The sequence below is a fragment of the Brachypodium distachyon genome, chromosome 5, assembly GCF_000005505.3.
Source record: "Brachypodium distachyon strain Bd21 chromosome 5, Brachypodium_distachyon_v3.0, whole genome shotgun sequence".
Classification (NCBI taxonomy): Eukaryota; Viridiplantae; Streptophyta; class Magnoliopsida; order Poales; family Poaceae; genus Brachypodium; species Brachypodium distachyon.
Genome location: NC_016135.3, coordinates 28,572,871 through 28,597,864, shown reverse-complemented (window position 1 = coordinate 28,597,864; position 24,994 = coordinate 28,572,871). Strand labels below are relative to the sequence as shown.

Sequence of the window (24,994 nt, the reverse complement as noted above, 5' to 3'; positions counted from 1 at the left end):
CCCCATAAGTTCCGAGCGCCTGCGCTCGGTACGTACGACGGGACCGCTAACCCCAAGGATTTTCTCCTGACCTACACGTTGGGCATGCATGCCATCGGCGCGGACAACAAGGTCAGGGCGATCTGGTTCCCGATGGTCCTGAGGGTTAATGGCGGAGGCGGCCGCCATTATCAACACCTTCGCCATCAACGTCCACGATCCCAAGATGCGCGAGAAGCTGAGCATGCATCGGATCCGGATGACGCGGGACTTGTACGCCTTGGCGCACAAGTGTGCCATGGCCGAGGAAGGGTGCCTAGTGCCCGAGCTGGCAGCCAGGCTGCCGCGAGCCCTGGCGTGGGCTCGCAGAAGAACGGTTCCCGCAAGCGCGGCGGGAAGCAAGTCCTCGCTGTGGACTCGAGGGGCTCCTGTCACGAGGCCCGTGAAGAAGGCCTCGCCAGGTGGAGAGTCTGGCGGGAAGCAGGGCGACGAGCCCTGCTGCCCCATCCACAGCAACTCCCCCCACGACGCGCAGAGTTGCCGCGTTCTGCAAGGGATCAAGCAGCGGCGGGAGCAGCGCCCCGAGGAGCGCCGCGCCGTCGGCGCCTACTTCAATTGTGGCGTAATCGGGCATCTCTCCCGAGATTGCCCGAATGACCCCAGAGCGGGTCCGAGGCTGGCCGGCAGTGGTGCCGGCAGGGTTGAACCTCAAGGGGGGCGCAGCTAGCCCCTCACTGCGCGGGAACGCCCTCCTCGGGGGCATGACTGGGCGCGTGCCGAGGAGCAGCGCGAGTCCGACTATACCGGCGGCGACGAACCGGGCTTCCAGGAGCCTCGTGGCATCGCCTGCATCCATGGGGGAGCTTATGCTCTCCCATCCCACGTCGCGGTGAAGCGCCTCACCCGCGACGTGTGCACGCTGTTGCCGGATGCGGAGCCGCAGCAGCCGCTGAGGTGGTCGCATGTGCCGATCACTTTCAGCGGCGACAATCACCCAGCGCGACAGTTGGGTTCCGGGGTAATACCCTTCGTCGTCTCGTCGATCATTAGCAATATGAAGGTTACCAAGGTGCTGGTGGACAACGGAGCGGGGCTTAACCTCCTGTCCGCCAGGCTGGTGGAAAAGCTCCAGTTGCCGATGGAGCAGCTGAAGCCCACCGAACCGTTCCGGGGGGTGAACTCCGGGATCGTGCGCCCGCTGGGACGCATCACGCTGCCGGTCACCTTCGGGTACCGGGAAGCGTTCAAGACCGAGCACATAGTGTTCGACGTGCCGCATACCCCGTTGCCCTACAACGGGATCCTTGGTCAGCCAACGCTAATCAAGTTCCTGGCGGCCACACATTGCGCCTGTGGCGTGATGAAGATGCCGTCCGTCTATGGGGTCCTCTCCATCAGGTGCGACCTAAAAGATGCGGCTTGGTGCGTTGGCGAGGTCGTCCGGGCCGCTGCTGCAGCTGACGCCGGCGACGAAGATGTTGTCGAGGACGACAGCTTGCCGGGTGATGCCCCGGCAACGAAGAAGGCCCGTGCCACCCCGCGAGGGCTTGCCGGGGGAGGCGCAGGCTCAAGCTCGCGCCCCGGCAAAGGGCAGAGGCTCCGGGAGGAGGCCGCCAAAGTGAAGAAGCTGCCCCTCCAAGCCGGCGACGAGGAGCGCACCGTTACTGTCGGTGCGAACCTAACCGCCGAATAGGAAAGCGCCCTCGTCACCTTCCTCCGGGATAACGCCGACGTGTTCGCCTGGCAACCGTCGGACCTTCCCGGAGTCCCTAGGGAGATTGAGCATCGGCTCGCGGTGCGCCCGGATGCGCACCCCGTTAAGCAGAAGATCCGGCGGCAGGCACAAGAGTGGAAAGATTTCATCAAGCAAGAGGTGGGCAAGCTTAGGGCTGCCGGGGCCATCAGGGAAGTTTTGTACCCCACTTGGCTGGCTAACCCTATAGTAGTGCCTAAAACAGGGAATAAGCTTCGCATGTGCGTAGATTTTACCGATCTTAATCGTGCATGCCCCAAGGATCCCTTCCCTGTACCCCGTATCGACCAGATAGTTGATTCTACCGCTTGTTGTGATTTGCTGAGTTTTCTGGATGCTTTCTCCGGCTACCATCAAATAAAGATGGCGGTCGAGGATGAGGAAAAGACAGCGTTTATCACCCCGGTTGGCTGCTATTGCTATACATGCATGCCTTTCGGGTTGAAGAACGTGGGCTCCACATTCCAGCGTGCCCTGCGCGAATGTTTGGGGCCCCACAAGCGCGCCTCCTTTCACTTCCTCACGCCCTCTCCATGATTAGCATAACATTCAGTTGCTCCGGTTCAGCTCAATTTTTACAGAAGTTAGCATGACATTCAGTTTGCTAATCTCTGTAAAAATCTGCAAGACAATTGACACACCTAAGCAGTTAGTCCATCTTATATGCTTACAAATGTGATCCGAAAGTAGCAGGCAGTGTCATAACTCCTAAATAAGCTATGGATTTTTTAAAAAAAATTCAAGAGAATTCATATCTATAATTCACATCGTACTCTCTATTTGCCTTTTTATTTTATTTTTGCATTGTCTGTCGTATGGGCTGGAGGTGAAAAATATTAATTAATTCATCTACATAGTGCAGCTGTACCCAGTAAACATGCATAACTTCAGAGAATCAAGGAACACTCTGAGATTTTAATCTGCTCAACAGAGCCCTCCTCACCTAAAAATCATTATTTTGTATCATTATTAATAGAACCTATATTTTGTGCTAAGCTTTTATTGGACAAGTACGTTCAACTAAAATACAACAGTATTGTTTTATTAAGTGTCTAGATTTTACAAGTTAATATTAATCAGAAAATTGAAAAATACACCTCTTATTTGAGTTCAAGAGATACCTCGATATATCTCTTCAAGGACAACTTCATTAGCACTAGATAAAACCTCTTTAAACGGGCACTTTGTGACTATTTCAAATCTTATATTGCGCACACGATTCATTAGCTGAAGCTCCGCGTCTGGAGGCTTTTCTAACAAATACACGCCTGTGCAGATCTTCGACACCAACAAGCTCACCGAGGCTAAGTAAACAACTGCTCTCAATGTATATCTCGCTGATATTGATGACCGGGCATTTGTCAATGACAAGGTTCCTCTTGGTACCATACAAGGTGAGCTCAGATTCCAGCAGAATGCATCGGTTGGCTGTAAGCCATACATAAGGATCAATTTTGGGAATATTGTACAAGCAGAAATATGTATGATTTTTCTTCTCCTGTGTATCCAGATTCCAGATACATGAAGGATCAAACTTGGGGATCACCGACATGTTGAACTAATTCTTGCAATATTGTACAGGCAAGCAAAATATATATACAATTTTAGTTCTCTGATGTATTGGGAGTTTGGGACACTACTTAATGAATAAGCAAGACAACATTGTTTTGTTAGAATTTGGCGTTATTTGGGATGAAGAAACAATATAGATTAATCCTAGATAACAAAAGAGTGCAGTCTAGCTTTTGCTCTAAAAATATCTACTAATGAAATCATCTTGTGTTCAGATAGATGTCAGTGCCAATTGAAATGACCTCTGTCAAAACAAAAAAGGTGAAGTATTTGTTAGATAAACAATACTGGTATCACATTATATATATATTTTTTAGAAAAGGGGTTCGGTATCACATTATATGTGTTTGATAGTCTACTAATTCACTATTCACCTTGAATTTGAATAATATAAATACATCACCAACTTCTATTTCATATTATCTTTTAAAGATGATGCCCGCGCAAGTGCGCGGGCCACTACGCTAGTTAAGTGACAAAATATTACATGTATCTAGACGCTTTTTGGGTATAGATACGTCCATATTTGGGCAAATTTGAGTCACTTAATATGGGACGGAGGGAGTATATTTATATTCCTATGTTTCGGGGAAGTAGTCCTTTGCATTTGTTGCTGACATATTCTTACTTTTTCAATGAAGGTACTTGATGATCACAAGATGTCATCAAACTCCACGCTAACAGAATCACTTCATGAGAAAACAATCGTCTTTGGCCTTAAACTTTGGGTTGTGATTGGGATAGCTGTTGGAGCATCCCTCCTGGGTATTCTTCTTATTCTTGTTATATGCCTTACCATCCAAAGCTGGGTTAAGCGGTCACGTAGGGCATTCAAGGAGCTTCCGATGACCCAGATACCTTCTGCTTGAAAAGATATCACGGAAGTTAGGGTGGCTGACCAATTTTCACCCAAATGACTTTGTTGTGCATGATGGGCTTCTACTCGCCATTGAGAATGGGCCTGTTGAATCTGCCGATAAAGAAGCAGTTCAGTTGGCTGAGGAGGATAATTTGAGACATAGAGAAGATAACAACAATCTTTTGGGTAGTACTTTCTGTCGTGCGGATGGTTGTGACGGAATTCAATCTGTCTCTCTCTGTGAACAGCCTTCAGCACATGCTGCTGCTGATTCTGCGCCATTGGCGGGCTTACCTGAGTTTTCTTACCTTGGTTGGGGCCATTGGTTCACTCTCAGAGATCTAGATGTTGCAACTAACCATTTTTCGAAGGATAACGTAATTGGTGAGGGTGGATATGGCGTTGTGTACCGTGGCAGATTATCCAGTGGCACCCCGGTTGCTGTCAAGAAGATCTTTAACAACTTGTGAGTTTTTCTATAACAAAATTTGGGTGATGACGTGCACTCCATAGGTTTATCACTTTGTTGTGTTGCCTCCTTTCTGCTTAAACAAGAATTGCTTGTTTTATGCAGAGGGCAGGCCGAGAGGGAATTCAGAGTGGAAGTCGAGGCGATAGGTAATGTACGTCACAAGAATCTGGTCCGGCTTTTGGGGTATTGTGTTGAGGGTACCCAGAGGTGAGAACACGAGCTCATTTTCTTCTTCCATTTTTCTCTGAAGATGGCCTGTTATGTTTCGATTGTTTAGCAGCGAATAAACAAGAAAGTCATAACTCGAATTGCTTGATGTGTTTGTATAACCAGGATGCTTGTGTACGAGTTTGTTAACAATGGTAATCTCGAAAGTTGGCTTCATGGAGAATTGTCCCAGTACAGCTCTCTAACTTGGTTAGCTCGCATGAAAGTTCTTCTGGGGACTGCAAAGGCGTGAGTAACTCCTTCGCTGAGTCTAACTTATTGCTTTTCTTAGGATATTAATGTCCTCTGTGCATCACTGTTTATTCTAACATTTGATTTGTAGGATATTAATGTCCTAAGTACATCTTTGTTTACTCCCAGAATTGATTCATGTCTAAGTGCTAACAACTGACCATTTTGATTGATGCGCACATCATCAGCACATGTTTGAGTCGTGACAGCTTCTGGGTTTAACTATTTTTGACCAATTTACTAACTTATTGTCTTTACACTATTGTGAACTAAAACATGTTTTGGATTTTGGATCAGCTCTGAACTCTGATTACAGGAAAGGTTGGGACTACACAAGTCCCCGCCGTTATCTTATCACAAACCTTTCTTCGTCTACACATAGGTGTCGTGTTGTATTCTCGGCGATGAGTGGCCTTCGATTTCATTGGCGGCACTCTTCGTCGTGGTGAGTCTAGGTGGCGCATGACCTTTCGACTCTGCCGGCTACATAGGTGCGTGGTGCGGCCTCGGCTACCTGCAGGTATGATCTCGGCTGTGAGTCGCCCTTTGACTTCATTGGCGGCACTCTTTTTCGTGGTGAGTCTCTGTGGCGCATGGCCTTTCGACTCTACTGGCTACATAGGTGCGTGGTGAGGCCTAGGCTACCTGCTGCCCTTCGACTACGCCAACGACACAGTGCCTTGGGGGGGCTCGGCAGATCGCGTCTTTCGACTGCATCGTCGGCGCTCTTTATTGTGCACTTCTTTCGCCATCGGCATGTTTCGACAACCTAGGCTTTTTTTTTCGTGTTTCTATTGGCAATTGTTGCCATTGTAAATAAGCTCTTCGGTTCTTTTTAATAAAAATGTTGTGCAGGCTGGCTTTTGCCTGCCGTAGACTCTTTCAAAAAAGTTTATGGAACCGAAGCTACACAAGGAGTACAAATATTTCACTGCGCAACGAGACAATCATTGACAGAAAAAATTGGAACAGAGAACAAACATACAACCAGCATTAATTTTTACTTGGAATAACAGAGTAGACAACACACATACTACTAGTTTTATCACACACACATGCTTAAAGTCCATTGTATGAACAATCACCGCCTGGGGTTAGCCATCATGCATAGCACAGATTTAGTTTTTCTACACCAACGACAAGTGAACAATCAGATTCCCAAAAAATTACTCCCTCCAAAATCTGAGACACTTATTAGTTCTTGCTACTTGGAGCAAGTTAGTGTCTTTTACATTCCATGCAAGGTCAGAGCCATGTATCAGAGGAGTATTACGTTGATCTTGGTAAGCTGGTTGCCCTAGCAATTAATTATTGTCACATGTGAACAACTTCAGATAAAGGAAGCAATGGTAGTGTTTTGACGTTACTAAACAAAACGCAATCGTTCGATTTTACTGCTGTACAAGAATTGAGAATTTAACGTGCATGAATGCATTAGAAAAACGATGAATCAGATGTTTGCAAATGAATCATTACCAGCTACAGCAAGTTGTCGATTTCTCCAGAATTAAGCTTCTTCTCCCTGGCACCCATCTGCTAGTCTTGGCTTCTTGCGTTGTGATTCTCCTTCAGCATCAGTGGCATGGAGTTGTTCATCAATAGCAGCTGCTGGCTTCTTGGGATCCTCTAACTGAAAAACATTAACAACCCAGTCAACACAACTTACTAAAGATCTAATGAATTCTGGCAGAAAGAAGAACATCTAACATGGATTAAAATTGAACTTATTACCTCTCCATCCTCCTCAAAATCATCACCATCGTCTTCCTCTTCCTCATTTTCCTCTTCATCGTCGGTCTCCTCCTCATCGTCTAGAGGAATTGTAGGCTTGGTGTATGGTTCTAATTCCTGTATAGAACAAGAGCAAATCGGTTGTTAGGAATAGAAACTAGAGAGGTAATTGAATCAAGTGATTGCACGCACCTTTTTTAGGGCTTCAAAGCGCTCCATAGTCGGAAGGTGAGCAAGGGTAGACCAGATGCACTCGACGACGCTTGCGTCGTATTGACGGAAGAAGCGGGTAGTGGATTGAGAGAAGACCGGCTTGATAGGCATACAGACACGAAACGTGGGAGGGTCTTCGCTTGCCATTGGATCGACGGCAGCGGGGGGAAGAGGATCGACGGCGACGGCGGCGGTGGGGAAGGGGAAGAGGATGGAGGCCGGCCGGGTATGGTTAGGGTTTGCTGCGATTTCCCGCTTACTTATTCTACAAATAAATACTACTCCACTTTGCTTCCATCTCATAGTGAGTGCTGAGTTGAGATGATATTTTTTCTGATGATATTGTAGTCGCAGTTCCACTCTGCGTGCTTCTCCTTGGCTGAAGATCGAGGCTATGTGTGTCGGTGAATATGCTCATAGGTTTTGAAAAGCCGCATGAGTTGCTCACCTGAAATGTTATTGAAGGCAGAACATTTTAGGCAGCATTCGGATCGATGATCTGACAATTGAAAAAAACCGCGGTTCATAAATCACAAGATACAATATTCGCAAGACAATGGGATATAGTCAACACAAGATAGAATATTTGACAAACCGACAGGATGCAGTATTATGTCTACTTAACATAAGACCCACGACAACTACGATTCCTCTTGTTGCTTCTCCTAACACCAGGCCCTGTCAACCGACTTTTTGTTAGTATAATATAACTCTACTAAGGTTAGCTTGGAAGCAAAGCTACACAAGGAATAAAAATATTTCACTGCCGGCAACGAGGCAACAGCATTCATCATAGACAGAAAAAAGTAGGAACAGAGAACAAATCACTGCCATTGGACTAAAATTCCTTGCACATAGATAGCAGTTTCTGTACACCTACGACAAGTGAACAATCAACGTCGGAAGTCGGCTCTACAGGCCTCAGGTTCGATCGCAGGCGTTGACGAAGGGCCATATTAATCCAAGAAACAAAACAATAACAAAGAGGCAACGCAACACTGGCAATAGTGTCGTGTGTTATGTAATTTTCTTCTTACAAAACAATTATGCTTCTGTATAATTCAGACAAAATTATGACTATAATTTTCAGAGAAGTAGAGAACAAGACCTAGAAAATGCTGTAGAACTGAACCAGATATAGGATGATTCTTGTGAAAAGGAAACTGAATAAGCTCCTGTGAACATAAAAGACTATAATTTTCAGAGAAGTAGAGAACAAGACCTAGAAAATGCTGTAGAACTGAACCAGATATAGGATGGTTCTTGTGAAAAGGAAACTGAATAAGCTCCTGTGAACATAAAACTACACTATCCAGACGATTCTTCTCCCTGGCACCCATCTGGCTTGTCGCGTTGTGTTTCACCTTCAGCATCAGTGGCATGGAGCTGTTCATCAATAGCAGCTGCTGGCTTCTTGGGATCCTCTAACTGATAAAGATTAACAACCAGTCAAAACAACTTACTACAGATCTAACGAATTCTGCCAGAAAGAACAACATCTAACATGGATTGAAACTGAACTTACTACCTCTCCATCCTCCTCCTCAAAATCATCACCTTCGTCTTCCTCGTCTTCCTCTTCATCGTCGGTCTCCTCCTCATGGTCAAGGTGGGGTGCTACTAGAGGAACTCTAGGCTTGGTGTATGGTTCTAATTCCTGTATAGAACGAGAGCAAATCCGTCGTTAGGAATAGAAACTAGAGAGGTAATTGAAGTAGTTAAGTGATTGCACGCATGCACCTTTTTTAGGGCTTGAAACCGCTCCTTCGTCGGAAGATGGCCAAGGGTAGACAACTGGATGACGCTTGCGTCGTATCGACGGAAAAAGCGGATAGAGGACTGAGAGACGACCGTCTTGATAAAGGCACCACCCGTGGGAGCGTCTTCGTTTGCCACTGACGGCGGCGGGGGGAAGGGGAAGGGGAAGAGGGAGGAGGGATATATATGGTTAGAGTTTGCTGCGAGTTCCGGCCTACTTATAGCTGAAATTCTTTTTTTTTTTGAGGAATAGCTGAAGTTTTTTTTGTTGGGAGGAATAGCTCAAATTCTTTTTCTTAGCCAATTTGCTTAACACACGGTTAACCGAGAGCCCCGCCATACATGCAGGCCATGACGTGGATATCTACACGTTTGCATGACCGTGTTATTTATTTTTTGCGAATAGTGTTATGGGTGTGGCTATTTCTTGGTCGCCTTTTTTTAAGAAAAAGCCTTAAATATGTGTCACAACTGTTGGATTGAGATCTGATGCCCATCTTCACTCTCTCATCTCACTTGTGCTATCGTTTGATTAAGATCCAACGGCCAAAAACGTCGATTGATTTCTAGTTAAAAAATGGGCGACTTATCAATAGCAAAACTGTAGTGTTATTTATTACTTTGTAGCTACTGTAACTTATAACTAAACAAAAGCTGCGCAGGATTTACTAACAAATCACCCCTAAACCCTGCGCATTAATTCACTGGAACTCACCAACTCCAATTTGCGCTAGCAGCTCCAGAAATCGAAAACGGCTCAGCGCCTTCGTCACTATCTCCGCGAGCTGCCCATCGGTGCCAATGAACTCGACCTCAACACTCCTGTCTTCCACACGCTCACAGATGTAGCCGGTGGCGCTCGCCATGTCCTTCACAAGCCGCATCACAGCGAAGGCTTGTTCTCCGTCGCTTATTTAGATATCCTTGAATTTTTTTAGAACAATTTTATCGTCCTTGTAACCCTTGTTCTTCCGATTGAGCAGCGCGGAGGACAAGTCACCCCACTCCTTGATGTACTTGACCTCTTTGGTTGTGATGGACACAGTGATGACGACCCACTCCAATTTTATTGTCCTTGTAACCCTTGTTCTTCCAGTTGGCGCTCCAACCCTGGCTGACGATGTCGGAGACATGTATGAACCTCGCGACCTCGCAGATGACAAAGGAGAAGGTCGCCATTGCTCCCTTTACCGGGTCGGCGCGGAGCATGGTGGTTTCTTCGTCACTGTCGACATAGAGACTGGCCTTGTTCCAGAGCGTGGCAGTTGTCGCCGCCAGTGGCAGAGCCACCGCCCGGCCACCTCGGGCAATTGCCCGGGCTCAGTCCGTCCAAATGCACTGCTAAATAGTACCTAATGAATGAATAAGTGCTGATTTGTTTGGGCAAATATCTGCTGGAGCAGCCGCATGCAGACCTTGCCCAGGCTGCATGAGCCGGCTGGCTCCGCCGCCATGCTAAACTTGTTCAGGTTCAAGGTCGGCAGGTTGTCGACATAGTCGATTGGCGTATCGTAGTTTCCATTGAAGCTTGCCATGACCGGGTTGTCATGGACGAGCTTGACCTTGGTCCCCGTCCCGGGGAATATAGTTTTCATGTTTTGGGGGCCAAATGCTATTTTTTCCTAATTATAGGTTATTACCTAATGATAAAAAAAGGATGGGGAGGGGGGTGGTGGCCCCCGGCTTCAACGTAGCTCCGCTGTTGGATGCAGGTGTTGTTGCTTCGGATGGCCACCTTGGGTGCTACGCCCTTGTTGCCCTGGATCTCGACGTGGATCCACCGTGGCGGTTTCTTGTCGGCCTCGGTCTCCTCCTTGGCCAGCACGTGGCATGCTACCTTGGATATGGGCCTGCCCTATTACCGTTGCAGGGTTAGGGCCGGCCAAAGCTACGCGTACGTTCTCAATGAACGTATCATATGAGTCCGTCATCACGTTGAACGGCGACACTGCATCGATGCGAGCTACAGCCATCGCTAAACCTCCTGTATGCAGAGATATAACTACATCATCATTAAACTGATATTAATTAGTATAAACAAGGGAATCAAGAATGGATGGCGCGGAGGGCGAGCAAGGAACTTTTTGCGGCAGTGGCCCCCGGAAAACGTTTTTGATAAAACTGGTCCCCTCCGAAACAAAATTGCAAAAGTAGCCTGGCGGAAAGCCCAGAAAGCGACACGTGGCCTTTCCGCCAACGCCATTGGCGGAATGCACTGTAGCAGTACATGCGCAGTGTTTGTGCGAGCCACGCTTTTGCCCCCCTTCCGCCAAGGCCTTTCGCCAGGCTACTTTTGCAATTTCGTTTCGGAGGAGGCCAATTTTGTCAAAAACGTTGGCCAGGAGGCCATTGCCGCAAAAAATTCGCGAGCAAGGGAGGAAAACCTAGTCACACTACACCTATCCCCCAGTACCACTGCAGACATGAGGAATTCGTGGTCTGGTGGAACAGCCGAAGAAGGACCTGGCCGCCGGAGTGGCCGCCGCCACCGCCGCCATGGAGGGCCGCCGCCTAGGGCGCTGCTGCCATGCAAGCCCGTGCCGCCACCCAGGCGCCTCAGCAGCCGCCACAAGGGCGCCGCAACAGCAGCTACAGCGAGCCGCGCGGCTACCCAGATCAACGAGAAGCACCAGATGGCTCGCTGGCCACACCGCGCAAACCTGAGGATAAAGGCCACGCCGCCATCGAGCGGGCTTTGCCCAGCGGCCCGCACCGGCGGCGGCAAGGAAGGGATGGCGGCGATTTTAGGGCTAGGGTAGGTGGTGCGAGATTTTCGGATCATGTTGTGGAGGATCACATGTGTTGTTATGATGTTTAATTTCCCAAGCTCTTGTTGTCCCAGAAGCGAGCTGGACATCGAAAAATTGAAAACCGAGATTCTTTTTCCCTTGAGGGTTGCACTTGTCGTAGTTGCACTCTGTGTGCTTCTCCTTGGCCTGGCCTTAGTGAAGAAGTTGCTTGAGCTTGGGGTAGGCGATGATATAATAACCCTCGTCATTAGTGATTGAGGTCTTGTATTTATGAGGCGTTGCGGGTCTCGTTGGTGTAGGTGCCGAAGCAAAGGCCGTCGTCGAACATGTCCTCGTAGTTGAAAATTTCGGAGTGCTCGTCGCTGAGCTTCGGTCGAAGAGGACGTGGGTGGCAACGTACATAGATCTCCACCCCGACCACCACATGCGCGTGTCCGTGTCTTTGCGCTCATCCATAATCTGGTAGTTGGAGAGAATGGAGACGCAGGTTTCCGGACGCGTCGGCTCATGTCGTCTTGAGGGCGGTGTTGTAGTCAGTATCATTGGCGGTGACGAGGGAGCCCTGAGCATCTACAATGCAAACGCTTAAGTCAGAGTTTAAAAAGAAAACCCGGGTTTTCTTTTGCTACCACAGATTCGTAGGGTGCTTCTTTTGCTTCAATGCTGCCCCCCGTGCCTCACGAATTAACCGCTCCCTTTGGCTGCCCCTGCCTGCCGACTGCTTCCTCCTTTTCTTCAGTGTAGCGTGATGGACCTATCACCCTAACCTGCATGTGTATGTGAGTGACAACCTTTTTATTTAATCAACATTTGTCTCCAACGTGAGCTGGCTGGCTGCTCTACTTGTTGAGGAATACTAGTAGTATCATTTTGTGATTCCGGGGTGGTGGCATGGACTGCATTTGTTGTCTCAAGTGTGGGGCGTCGGACGTGGGCCGAGTGCCGGAGGGCCCAGAGCTCATTTATCTCTCGTTTTTTCTTTGCTTGGCAACCTTCCCTCCGCTGGCCCATCTGGCTCTCAACTCCCATGCGCCCCAACGGCCCAACTCCCATGCGAGCGCCGCCACCCCTCCCTCCCCATCCCGCTGCCGAGCGCCCCAACCCCGTCGCTCGTCTCCCTCCTCGAGCTAGCGCCGCCACCTCTCTCTCCCCATCCCGCTGCCGAGCGCCCCCGCCCCCTCGCTCCGTCGCTCGTCTTCCTCCTCGTGCGGGCGCCGCCACCAGGTTTTCGATTCTCTCGCCCCCGGCCCATCACCTCACGAATGGACTCCGCCCTTTAGCCCCCCGTTTCATCTCCCCCAATTCGTAACTGACGCGCAAAAATCAAGCTAGGGCGGCTGCCCTACCAGGTCGTGCATGGAGGCGCGACGGGCCGAGGACCATGGCGGGCTCCTTCTCCGGCGCGCGCGTGCAGCGGTGAAATGCTTCCCGCGGCTCCGCCGGACAGTGGACGGGAAAAGTATAGAGGCGGAGGGGAGGGGCGTCACCAGCGCCGGGCAAACTGACGAGTCGCTGAACCCGCGAGCCTAAGGAGCGGCCTCGGGCGCAGTGAACCCGCGCGTCTAGGCCGAGGACGACGTCAAACGGTGCGGGTCGCGCGGGCCACCAAGGGTGGAGACGTCGTCGCGGGGGTAAGCTCTAATCCCTTTCATCTTGGGATTTCTTGACTTTAGGGTTTCAGAATCTCGGGGAATTCTCTTGTGTTAATAATTTAGGGATTTTCCTATGCTTTTCCAAAAATTGATGCAATTCCCCTCCTTAATTGCAAACTCAACTAAATTTGTACCCTAACCTGATTAACTGTGCTAATTTGCGACTAACAGAACATCCCAAGAGCTAATTACTGACTGTTTAAACATGATAAATTATCAATTAGCACTAACAGATATTATTTTAGGGTTCTAAAAATATTATCAATTCGGCTTAATAAGGTATAAGATTCCTCAAAATTGATTAAATCTCCTACAATGCGTAGCCAGATCGAAAATCGTGGGTCATCGGTGATGAAAGCGATGACCCGTGCCTGCACGATGCAGGCATGGAGCAAGGGCGGAGTAGATCAGGTCCGTCGATGTATAGGTAGTAGACGAGCAGCGCACAACCAGCACTGTCCTTGCGGTGGCCGGCGGTGGAAACACCCTTCGTGTCCTTCAGCCTCACCTTAGGATCGGGAAGGGGTCGGTAGATGTGTTTTGCACCGTGTGAGATCGTCATCTCAATGGGCCAGGTATTCCCTTATATGTGTATGGTGTTGGGGACTCGGTCTTGCTCTTAGTTGGGCTTAATTGTTTTGTGGAAGAATGGGGTGGCAGGGGTGCATTGTGTTGGTTCTCGGTAAAAATAAGGTAGGGTTGCACTGTGTACCGGGAGGCCCATGGGTAAATAATTGGCCAAAAACTATGAACTGGAGCTCAAAGGTCCACAGGCCTTGCGAGTGGTTCACCTAAAGGACATCTTTGGATTAATGTTAGGTTTGGTTTGTTATCTTGTTGGATTTCTGGGTGGGATTGGCGTTGACGAGTTCAGTTGAGTGGGCCTGGATTTGGTATGCTCTTTGATATTTTGGAGACTTCTGTTTGTTGTGCGTTGGGCCATTACAGGCTTACGTATAGTGCCTACATGAGGAAATGCCACCTTAAGCTGGTCTAAACTTTGTCTGGTTCAATTTCACAGCTCACTTCGCTTTATTCTGATCGCTCATGTACGAGTTCATTTGTTAGCAGCTAATTCCGTGACAACCATTTTTCTAGATGGGCACTTCAGTTCATATGTTCTGATTGATGTTCTTGGCCGATTGCAGATAGTGTGCACACATCATTATCGTCGAACACTTGATAGCATATATGAAACCCAAGCACGGACTGTTGACCACAGACAGAAGCTACTTTTTGAAGAGCGGAGTGGTGAAATCATTGGTATGTAGCCTTCTCTTCTACTGTACTTTGCCATTTGTGCAGTCCTTGGTTGCTTTTATTCAATTAAGCCTTTTGTTGTCAAGTAAGTACTCATACTGATGTAACTGCAGTCATATGCAATTATAGAGGTTGATTGTTGTGACAATCTCCCACCCTCGTAGGGATGTCTGGTTGCTACCCTGGGATTTCATCATTTCCCAAAAAATGAGAGATATTTGGTTGTTCTGCATCCCAAATCTTTATATAGTGCACCTACCAAAGTGCTAGATCATTCATCCTCATGATAAACTAGCGATCTGTTTCACCTGATAGGTTATTTCTATCATTCGAAGTATATAATGTGATCTTTCAATCACATGACTTTGTTTTAGCAGATCTACATGGATTGTAGATTTATGGGTGTTCTCATAGATCCTAAACCTAAATTCACAGGCCTCTCCACAGAGTCTTCAAACATTGTTAGTCCCTCTTCATAAGTGGTTATGCACGAATCCCAGGATATCCACTCTATGCATATTAACTACTAGACGGATAAGCGCGCTTCGCCGCGCCTGTCAACACCCACTTGTGACCGAATTCATGTCAATTCGTATGTCGCTTGCGCATTTTTTTTCCAGAGCGTCTACTTTTTTTTTGAATGCTTATGCTTGCTGGACAGAAAAAGCTTTGCTCGCCTCTTTTTTTTCTCTCTTTTATCTTTCATGTTCGCTAAATCACGGTTCTCTGGCCTTGCAACTAACTGTAACAAATATTGTTTTTAGGACAGAACCGAACTCTGGGAGTCGCTCTAGGCCAATAAGAACCTCTTCCATGCATGGTGATAGCCACAAAAATAATCTCACGAAAAGATCTGATGCAACTTACTTGCTCACAACATAGGTGTCACTGTCCTGCATAGAAAACTGAGTCTGGTACGTCCATGCAAGAAACACTAGACTGTCCCCATGCACTTGGACGGCAGCGGCACAGACCATCGACTGCCAAACAGTCGCTGAGTAAAACTATACAAAAAAATTTGTCCCTGCAATCTTTCTTCAATCAATCACACCCAACACAAAGCCTAGTCATGGTCAAAGGATCGAGCAGCCAAAAAGAACCCTCATCTACTTGCAAAGGCAACCTGCAACTAAAACTATTCGAACCCTCGATAGTTCCTAGGAGTCCATGTCGTCATCGGCCGCTAGATCATTCTTGATGGCCTGCAGATCACATGTTGGTAGTTTCTTTGCGAGTTGAATTACCTGCAATGATGATTCACCTAAATCTAGGTGAAGACAAGCACTAAAACAAGCAACCAGGAAGAACTGTAGCAGATGGAATACAAACTAAAGTACATGCGTGCACATCAAACAATTAACAGTCCAATAGTAGTTTGATAACTGATGCAATGTATCCAATAGGATTACTGCTGAAGCACAGCAGATGGCAGAATAGAGTTTAGCCTATCAAACAATTAATAGAACCTGAAGCTTATTTGTTAATTGGAAGAAAGATTATAAGTAACATGTTTAGCCTACGACGCATAAGCTCCTAGTTTGCCATTCTACCTAAGCACATGCATCGTCATAGGGTATCTTCAGATATAATCACATAGGCAATGTAACATTGCAGGTATAGTTCAGCAACCGATGGGCTTTAACTAAGGAAATCAAAAGACATATACGCCTTTCCCTCATTGCTGTTAACTACCATGCTACCACCAATTCAAAACTTATCCTGAGGCCTGAGCAATCATTGTAGCATTTCTAAGCTTGTTCGAAATCATGTGCATAAAGGTAGATAATGATTGCACTCAGATAATCCTGCATGCAGGAAACAACTTTCGAATAAAAAAGTTGTGTTCAAATCGTGACACTGCTTATCTGAACAAGCAAGACGTATTTCTTTTCCATTTGCAAATGGATATTATTTAATCAGGGGTCAACTTCAAACATCAAATTGCATGCTATTAGTAGCTAAGAAACTTTTCAGTTTCATTGCATAATCTTTCTATCTTGTGTAGGTATGACATCACTGAATAACTAAGTCAGCACATCTTAGTGCAAACATTACCTTGCATCGGCTGTTGATGACATTTCACTTATCAACAGCTGAACCAAGTCTCAAAAAGAATCCAGCAGTATCCGAATACCTGTTAGAGATGGCCAAAGATGAGAAGGAACACAAGATGAGCACATAAATGATATTACTAAAAATGCTAAGTTTTGCATACATGCATAAATGTCCAAACAAGATCGACAGAGAAGGTGTGAACAAAAACTATTACAACTTGATCTGATATAGGTGTTAGTAAAACTAAAAAAACCATGAAAAGGGATGAATGCAGCTATGCAATCTCTAAAATTCAAAGCAAATAACTGTTGAAAAAAAAACCCCAACACAAACAAAAAAGGTAACTAAGTAATTAAAGCATGGGAGAAAGGAGTTGTTTTTGTCAAAAACAGACTCAATCGACATACATAAATAGTTGATCAACGATCTATGTAGGATCAACCGGTCTGGTTTATTTGAGTATAGTAAATATAAGCTACTGCCCGCCTCATGTTTAATGCATCGAACAACATTATTACTTGAAAAGTTGCAAAGGTGAACCAAATACAACAAATTAAAACTAATAGATTTTGCCGTTTACCATCAGCAAGCAAATTATGACTGTCCAAATACACGACATACATTAAGTACATATACAATATCGCCAGCTTGAGACACAGAAATCAAATCACCACATCCAAATTACAACTATCTAAAAGCATATACACAACTTGCCGTTTACCACTATGAAACGTTGCAAGTTCCCACAAACAATCGCGCCTTTACCGAACACAGGCGGCAGTAAAACCCCAAGCTAAGCTCCAATCAGCAAGGAGGAGAAAACTCTCCTTAACATGAATAAAATGACAAAAGTATTCGTTCAGTACCACTAACAATTCAGTTTTCGAATAAAAAGCTTGTTGTGCATGTACCATGGAGGTGACAATATAAAGTCATAGCATGAGCACTTCTGCGGAAAAAATCAGTCTCAAGGGGAGATGTCACACCAGCTATCACTTCATAGAGTGTGTCATGGCTTCTATTGGCCCCCGGTCAGTTTAAGACTGGAACATAATGAATATTTTGGTGTAAACTACTACAAGCAACAACAACAAAAAAAGAATCCAGCAACAACCTCTTGAACTAGCAAAGCCGGAAATTTCTAGTTACCTCTTTATGGAACTTTTAGGATTTTGCTGTCAAAGGAAATAGAGCTCCTTACAGGCTGATAGCTATACAGAATGTACAAAACAAATCAAACATTGTTAAACTGAGATTAACTTCAAACAGCATAGACATTGGCTACAACATGATTGCTCAGTTATGATCCAGCTATGGGGATAGCAAGAATTATTGACCCCAAAATTTAGGATCCAAAATCATGAATAACAAATTTCGGATCTAAAATACCATGGTTGGAATCCGTCAGCTTGCCGTTGCCGGTCCAGCGAGCAGGAGCTTGGGGAGGGGAAGCAGCGCAAGGATCTCACCAGCTAGCTCGACGCAGGCGCGAGGAGGCCGCAAATCCATGGCTGAGGCCGCAGGTCCTTTGCAGCAGTTCATTGCACTCGCCCCAGGTCCAGAGATAGATGAGGGATGGGATGCGGCGGCGTACGGTGAGGAGGCGGCAGAGCTCTGGATGGCGGTGGCGACGACGAAGGCCTCGAGCCGCCACCACGAGTACCCCCGGCCCCGAAAGTCGGCGAGCCGCAACCAAGCCGCCGCCCACGCGAAGAAACAAACCCACACACCAAGAGGCAAAAAGGGGAACAAACCTGCGATGGAGACCAGCGGGAGGAAGAACACAAACAACGGGAGCAGCAACCCGCATCAAGGCAGGCGTTGAAACCAGGAGCATCACCCGGCGGAGCAGTAGCCGGGAACAGCGACGGATCGGCAGACGAAGCTCCTCGCGGAAGGAAGGAAGCGAGAAAAGAAAAAAGAAAAAGCCGGAATCGGCAGGAAAGAAGCCCGAAAACCACCACGTGCCCTCGGAACCGACCCTGTGAACTGACGTGCATTCGACACGTCTGCAAGAGGAACTGCCACACCACCCCACCGCGGCAGGAGCACACGCGACGAAGCCCACAGAGCGCCGAGAGGGCTCAACGGAAGAACCATTCGCCTGCGGAAAACTACAAAACTACCACCGTGCTCCACCCGGCTGCACCTGCGACCGCAAACGCAAAACCCAGCTCACAACGCCAATGACGCGCGGGGCCCCGTATCTGAGCTGGACCGAATCGTTAGAGGCTAGAAGGAGCTTGATGGCACACAACAAAACGCAGCGAAAATCACTCGCCAGAGCGCCCCTGAACGCGGAGAGCGTAGAGATTCTGCCCACACATAGAGATTGGAGGGATTTGACAGAACTCTCAGCACACCTTGTTCGTGTGTGTACTAGCTGAAATGGGTTCAAAGTTCTCGCTCGTGGTAGACAGGTGATTGAAGAAACTCTTGTTTTTGAAAGTATCACATCATTCCAAACTTGAAACAATCCTCCCCCAAACGAAGAAATTAAATCTTCGATTGAATGTGTCAAATCTCTCACCATGATTACTCATGATGTTCATATAATGACACCAACTTGGCAAGAAAATTAAATATGAACCGTTCATAGGACTCATCAAATGGCTTAGATTCTTTTGTTCTCCCCACCTCCCCCCACGCGCCAGCCTCCTTCTCCTCTGCCTCTGGCTAATGCTCTTGCCGTGAGTTCCGCCTTCTGGTTAAAAAAAAAGAGAAAGCACCGTGAGCCGTCTGCCGCCGCCGCCCGGTGAGCTGCTGTCCGCCGCGAAAAATCTACCGCCCCCGCGCCTCTATGGATGGCACCTGGGGTTATTGGTTCCAGGTATGACTATAGCAAACCCGTACCCGGCCACCCGATCGGTAACCGCGACCCGGACCCGGGTCCAAAAATTTACTAGACCCGTCCCTGATGCGTGTCTACCCGACCTGACAATTTTTTATTTAATTATACTTAAATTAGTATAAATATAATTTATTGGTATAATTTGTTCAATTAGTTGGAGCCACGCAATGCATTTGTGCAGAGAGCTCAGCTAACGATTGTTGAATGGGAAGCCACCGGCTATCTTTATTGGCTTGTATAGCTCTCTTCTTTCCTTCCCTAGCCGAGGTGGTACTAAAGGGACACAATGACGCAATGCCTGGGGGCTGGGGCATTGATCTCCATTCTCCCGTGCATGCTGCAGCTTCTGCCACGGGACAATGCGCAAGGCCCAAGCTGGATCCGATTGGCCCAAGGCCAGAAGGCCGAGCAATGCATCAGCTATCGGCCTGATTTTTTTAGATGAGATTGATCCAGAGTATTTTTTTAGATGCGTTCTGCTCTGGATTACAAAGTTAAGCGGGTCTACGGGTATGGGTCTTCTGTTACCAGACCCGGCAGACATGATGGATCCAAAAAATTACCATTTACGGACCCCCGGGTATTTTTTTACCAAACCCCATGCTTGTAGGGTTTGCGGGTCTTTGGTACCCATTGCCATCCCTACGCGCCTCGAGGCGTCTCCCGCTGCACCGTCGTGTCGCCGCCTTCCCGTAGCGCCCTGTCCGCCGAATCCATCACCGCCTTGTCGGCCGAATTCACCGCCACCGCGCTGCGAGCCGTTATCCGCCTCAATGCTGCCCCCTCTGCTGTCGATTCACCGCTCCTCTGCACCGCCCGGACGCAGCTCGACAGCCATGGTCAGCAACCCATTGGGATTTTAATATCTGAAATTCCCTGACCTTGATGTGGCTATTAATATTGAGTGAAACCCCCTTTGTGAATTTGACTTTCTGTATACCATTATTTTAGATTGTTAATTTGAGATATGCTTGATCTGGTACACTCATTGTTAATCTTTCAAATTTCGTAATCTCTCATATTAGAATTACTAGTAGGTGTGCCCGTGCGTTGCTATGGAACCATAAATGCATTGATGATTGTACTTCGTGAACACGTTACCGAATCAAGCCCAATAGCTATATCATGTCGCTATCAAATATGATCGCCATGCATCGATCCAATTCTTTCTGTTCCTAGCACATGTAATATCCTTTTCCACCTAATCCTAGTCTTTCACCCGCTTAATTTGCATAAGGAACCAGCTAAACATTGTCTCTGTGATTTCTCATATCTCAATAACTTGTGATACTTTGCAAGTCTGGAGTCAATAGGGAAGACGTTTTCTTGTGGTGGCATAAAAATGTTCTATATATATTGGCAACCATGTACCCAGTAACAATAATAATTTGCCCAAGTGTATATTTTCATTTTCAGTCGTCCGTAACAGAAATGTAGAACAACTATCATCAGTTTGAGGAGTTCATAAATTTTCTGCAAGTAACCTGCATGCTTCAAGAGAGCGTCCTGGGCATAATCCCCAACAGGTTTAGTTGCAGCTGTATTAAGTAAGTTCTCTAATGTCCCATATTTTTTCAGTAGTTCCGCTGCAGTTTTGCGACCAAAACCAGGAACCGGATGCTAGATTCCGGGAACACCATCTGCTTCATCACCCATGAAACATCCTGTGCACCATTACTTGTAACTCATAAGTTGAAAAGATACATCAGACCCTAAATGATAAAGATTGAAGTATTCCAGATTAATAAACAAGATATATACTCAGTATGGCTTAATTCTGTGCAACACCATGCCTCAGTGTCAGCTGACTGACCTCAGGAATTGCATGACTAACTGAACATCTTCAGATATCAGTTGCTTGAAGTCCTTATCTGGTGTTTTCTCCCCTTCCACCTCCCTGCGTTAGCATTATGCCACACCTTGATTAATTAGCGAATGGAGGCATGGCGGCGGACGGAGGGAGACGGAGCAGCGAGCTCTGTGGCGGGCGTGTCGGCTGGGGTGGCGAGCTCCATGCCGGCCGGATCCGGCAACAGGGAAAGCGATCCGCGCCCACGCAGCTCGGGGAGACGGGAGGCAGGGGGAGAAGTGGGAGCATAGGAGGGGAGGCCGTGGTGGCCTGACGGTTGGGGAGGATGGTGGTCGCCGCTGTCGCGTGCCGCAGGGAGGACCCGTGGATTCCGGTTGCTGTAACGCGTCGCCGGCCGTCCGACGCAGATTCCATTCGTCGCCGTGTGGTCCCGCTGGTCGTCATCGCCTCTCTTTTCCTCTTTTTGGCTTCGAGCTCGATGAAGATGCGAGGTGGCAGCAGATCCATCAGGCGCCGACGCCGCGAGAGGTGGCTGTGGATCCGTGGTGTCAGTTCGTTGGCTCTCCATCGCCGATCCAACGAGCAGGTGCTTGGGGAAGGGGCGGCGCCCGGTGAGGGAGCTCGCCGATGTCGAGCTCGACAAAGACTCGAGGTGGATGCGGATCCGCGAGCTGCCGCCTCCGGGCAGAGGGTCCGCGAGGCGCCGACGCGTCTACGGTAGTGTAGGGGAGGTCAGACGTGAGGAAAAAAAAAGCTCGTTTTTTTTTACCGCTCGTGGGATCCTGGTGGTGCGACGTACAGACGGATGCCTGTACCATCACCACCAACTGCAATTTAATATATTGTATAGAAATACCTGCTCATCTGTAGTTCATTGTTTCTAAAAGCATATTACAAAGATCCATCACAAAGATCCATTTGTTGGATTGTTCTTGACTTTTTGATTCATCTGTAGTTCATTTATCATATTATTTATCTGTTTGTTTATTTTTGTCTCTGCATGTATGAAAGCCAGCACGAATGCAGTTGAGGATGAGTTCACCCCACTGTCTCAGTTACCCGTTTTAAATTAATGATGCAAAGTCCATCTCATGGATGTGGATATCCTTTAATCCAAATAACAGCAAGTCTTTTGGCTTGATGATGCACATTGGAGCACACAGTGGTGAATGAGATAAAAGGAGAAGGAGATGTCGGCTTGATACCTCTCCACTGGTTTGTTGATTTTCCTGATGTTTCTTTTAAGAGTGATAATTTTTTTTTCTGACATGTGTCTACATGATAGTTGCAGATGTCATTGGCCAAGTAGTAGAAGTTTGGGCCATACAAACAGAGTATGCCAGTCGTCTAATTGATCTACAACCAGAGTATTCCATTGTCTAATTGAAGTGAATAGTATGCTGTTTACTGCACTATTTTTATTTTGCTGGAAGAACAACTTAACGTTAGAGCATATTTTGACACCTTTTTCCTGTACCTACCAATCTTCTCTGCCCAGAAATATGGTTGGTAGTTACAATATGTGCAAGTTGTTCTTCTTTGCTTTGAAATATAGCTCATGCTTAAAATCAGCACCCGTAGCGGGTGATTATTATCACTTCCGTCACCACAACTTACTCAGCAGTTTCCTAAACAAACATGTTCTGCCGGAAAGTACGAATCCTACTCTACAACTGACTCTGAACTTTATGTGTTTTTCTGGTTTTAGGATACAGGCTTTAAACTTAGGTTAAGGGATTAGCAAATAAATGGTTTACCACGTACTTGTAAAGGCGTGGTGCTTTGATATTTCTTCTACTGTCTTCTTCTGGTGCTAAAAAAAAATTATCCTACTCTTCTTCAATCTGAAAGTGATCTTGATTTTGGATCCACCATGTTTTAGGTTTGTCATGTTGGTACATCATTCCACGACTGACATATCTTAATTGTAAATTTATGGAACTAAGAGCTTTTTTATGTACGCATTGAATTTGGTTTTCCTCACATCGATTGAACTTGCTGATCTGCAATGTCTTCTTAAGACCAATTGGTGAATTCTTGTGGTTGTGGAATTAGAGGACGTACTTATGTTTACACGCTTCTTGGTACCACTCTCAAATGGAATTAGATCATCTGAGTTGCTTACTTGGGCTCTATTGATCTTTGGCTCCACTTTGCTAATGTGTGTACTGTGTAGATATACAATCATGCTAGTTGTGTAATTCATTCTCTTGAAATGAAGACACAAATTGGAGGTTCTTGGTGCAGTTATTTAAATTGATTGTTTACTTAAACATGTAAATAATAGCACAATTGTTGTAAGTAGCCAGGAAGATAACATTTTTGTACACTTGGTAGTTACTGATTTTTGTAAGCATCTAAGGATTATATTGTTTGGATGTAAAGTGTTATCGTTCCTAGATTAAAAAAGCTGTAGGGTAAGGGTAGGATATATCTTGGACCTCAAAGAAAATGACACCATTACTACACATTAACTTTCTTGGTGGGATTACATCTGATGTAATGTGTGTGCGTGCGCACGCTTACGTTAGTAGACCATGATAACTATTTAAGGCACTCAGTGAGAAATAATGTTTTATATTCTACCACGGAGTTCTTATGCAGTGTACGGAACTCATTACACATTGCCTCTTTTCTTGTCTGGTAATTTAGCCGTGTCATTACCCCTATGTCAACTTCTAAAATTCTCTTTGTTCTCATGCCTTTTATATTAGTCCCAAAAAATGTGGGCTATAGCTCACGAAAGAGACCAAAACTGTGATTTTTTTGTGTCGAGCCGAAACTGAACGAAATCGTGTACCTGAGGTCACGATCTCGAAAAATCGGCCTGGGACCCAAAAAACTTGACTATAGCCAATGAAAACGGTCCAAATGATGATAATTTTTCACCGGTCCGAAACTGCATGAAATTGTGTACCTAGGGTCACAACCTCAGAAAATCGGACCGGAACCCAAAAATCGTAGCCATAGCCCACGCAAATGGCCAAAACGGTAGTTTTTCTGCACAAGCCAAAAACTGCACGAAACAGTGTATCGAGGGTCACGACCTCGGAAAATCAAACCGGGATCCAAAAAACGTGAGCTATATAACCCACGAAAACGACCAAAACAGTCATTTTTCTGCACTCGCCTGAAAATACGCGAAACCGTATACTCGGGGCCACGACCTCGGAAAATCGGCCCGGAACCCAAAAAACGTGGGCTACAGCCCTCAAAATAGGCAAGGAGTAAGGCGCGCGGCTCAGTAAACGAGCCGACCGACGGGTAGTTACTCGTCCGATGCAAGGAATAGTGGTTGTTTAATCCTACCCTTGGGTCTTAGGCCCCTAGCAGCGGAGGTGGCACCCATGCACGACACCAGCTCACCGGGGGGGAGTTGCATGCCTCCCCGTTGGACACTTGTAGCCCATGCACCATGTCACATGTGGCATCACCTTGTGTATAAAAGGAGGACCCATGGCAGCGGTCAAAGGGTTCGGTTCTGTTCGGCTCGGGTTCAGGCTCTAGGTTCTCTAAGGTTTAGGAAGTTAGACAGTTGGTAGGTTAGTGGGTTGGTCAGTTGGTTCCAGTAGACAGCCAGCAGAGAGTAGTAAGGAGTACTTAGACATTGAGAGGAAGCCCGGGAACTCGCCCGGCAACTTGTAAACTATTGATCCATAATCAATATCAGCTCAGACAAGCAGGATGTAGGGTTTCACACCTCCGGGTGGCCCAAACCTGGGTAAAAAACGTGCGTGCACCTGTTCTTGGTCTAGCGCGCACCCTTAGCGCTTTGCTACACCGGCCCCGTGTGACCTCATCGGCCATGCCGGCGACCACC

General features: G+C 47.0%; 1 long non-coding RNA gene and 2 pseudogenes across 1 annotated transcript; 2 read left to right on the top strand and 1 right to left on the bottom strand.

Annotated features, from left to right (window-relative positions):
- The first annotated feature begins 3,096 nt into the window (after positions 1–3,096).
- LOC106865576 lies at positions 3,097–5,095 on the top strand (annotated as a pseudogene).
- Positions 5,096–8,346: 3,251 nt separating this feature from the next.
- Positions 8,347–11,294, bottom strand: LOC112269405 (annotated as a pseudogene).
- Positions 11,295–12,627: 1,333 nt separating this feature from the next.
- On the top strand, positions 12,628–23,583 carry LOC112269536. The gene is made up of 4 exons (XR_002961411.1): positions 12,628–13,177; positions 14,347–14,461; positions 22,186–22,389; positions 22,460–23,583. It is a non-coding gene; the product is annotated as an uncharacterized LOC112269536 (long non-coding RNA).
- Positions 23,584–24,994: the final 1,411 nt, after the last annotated feature.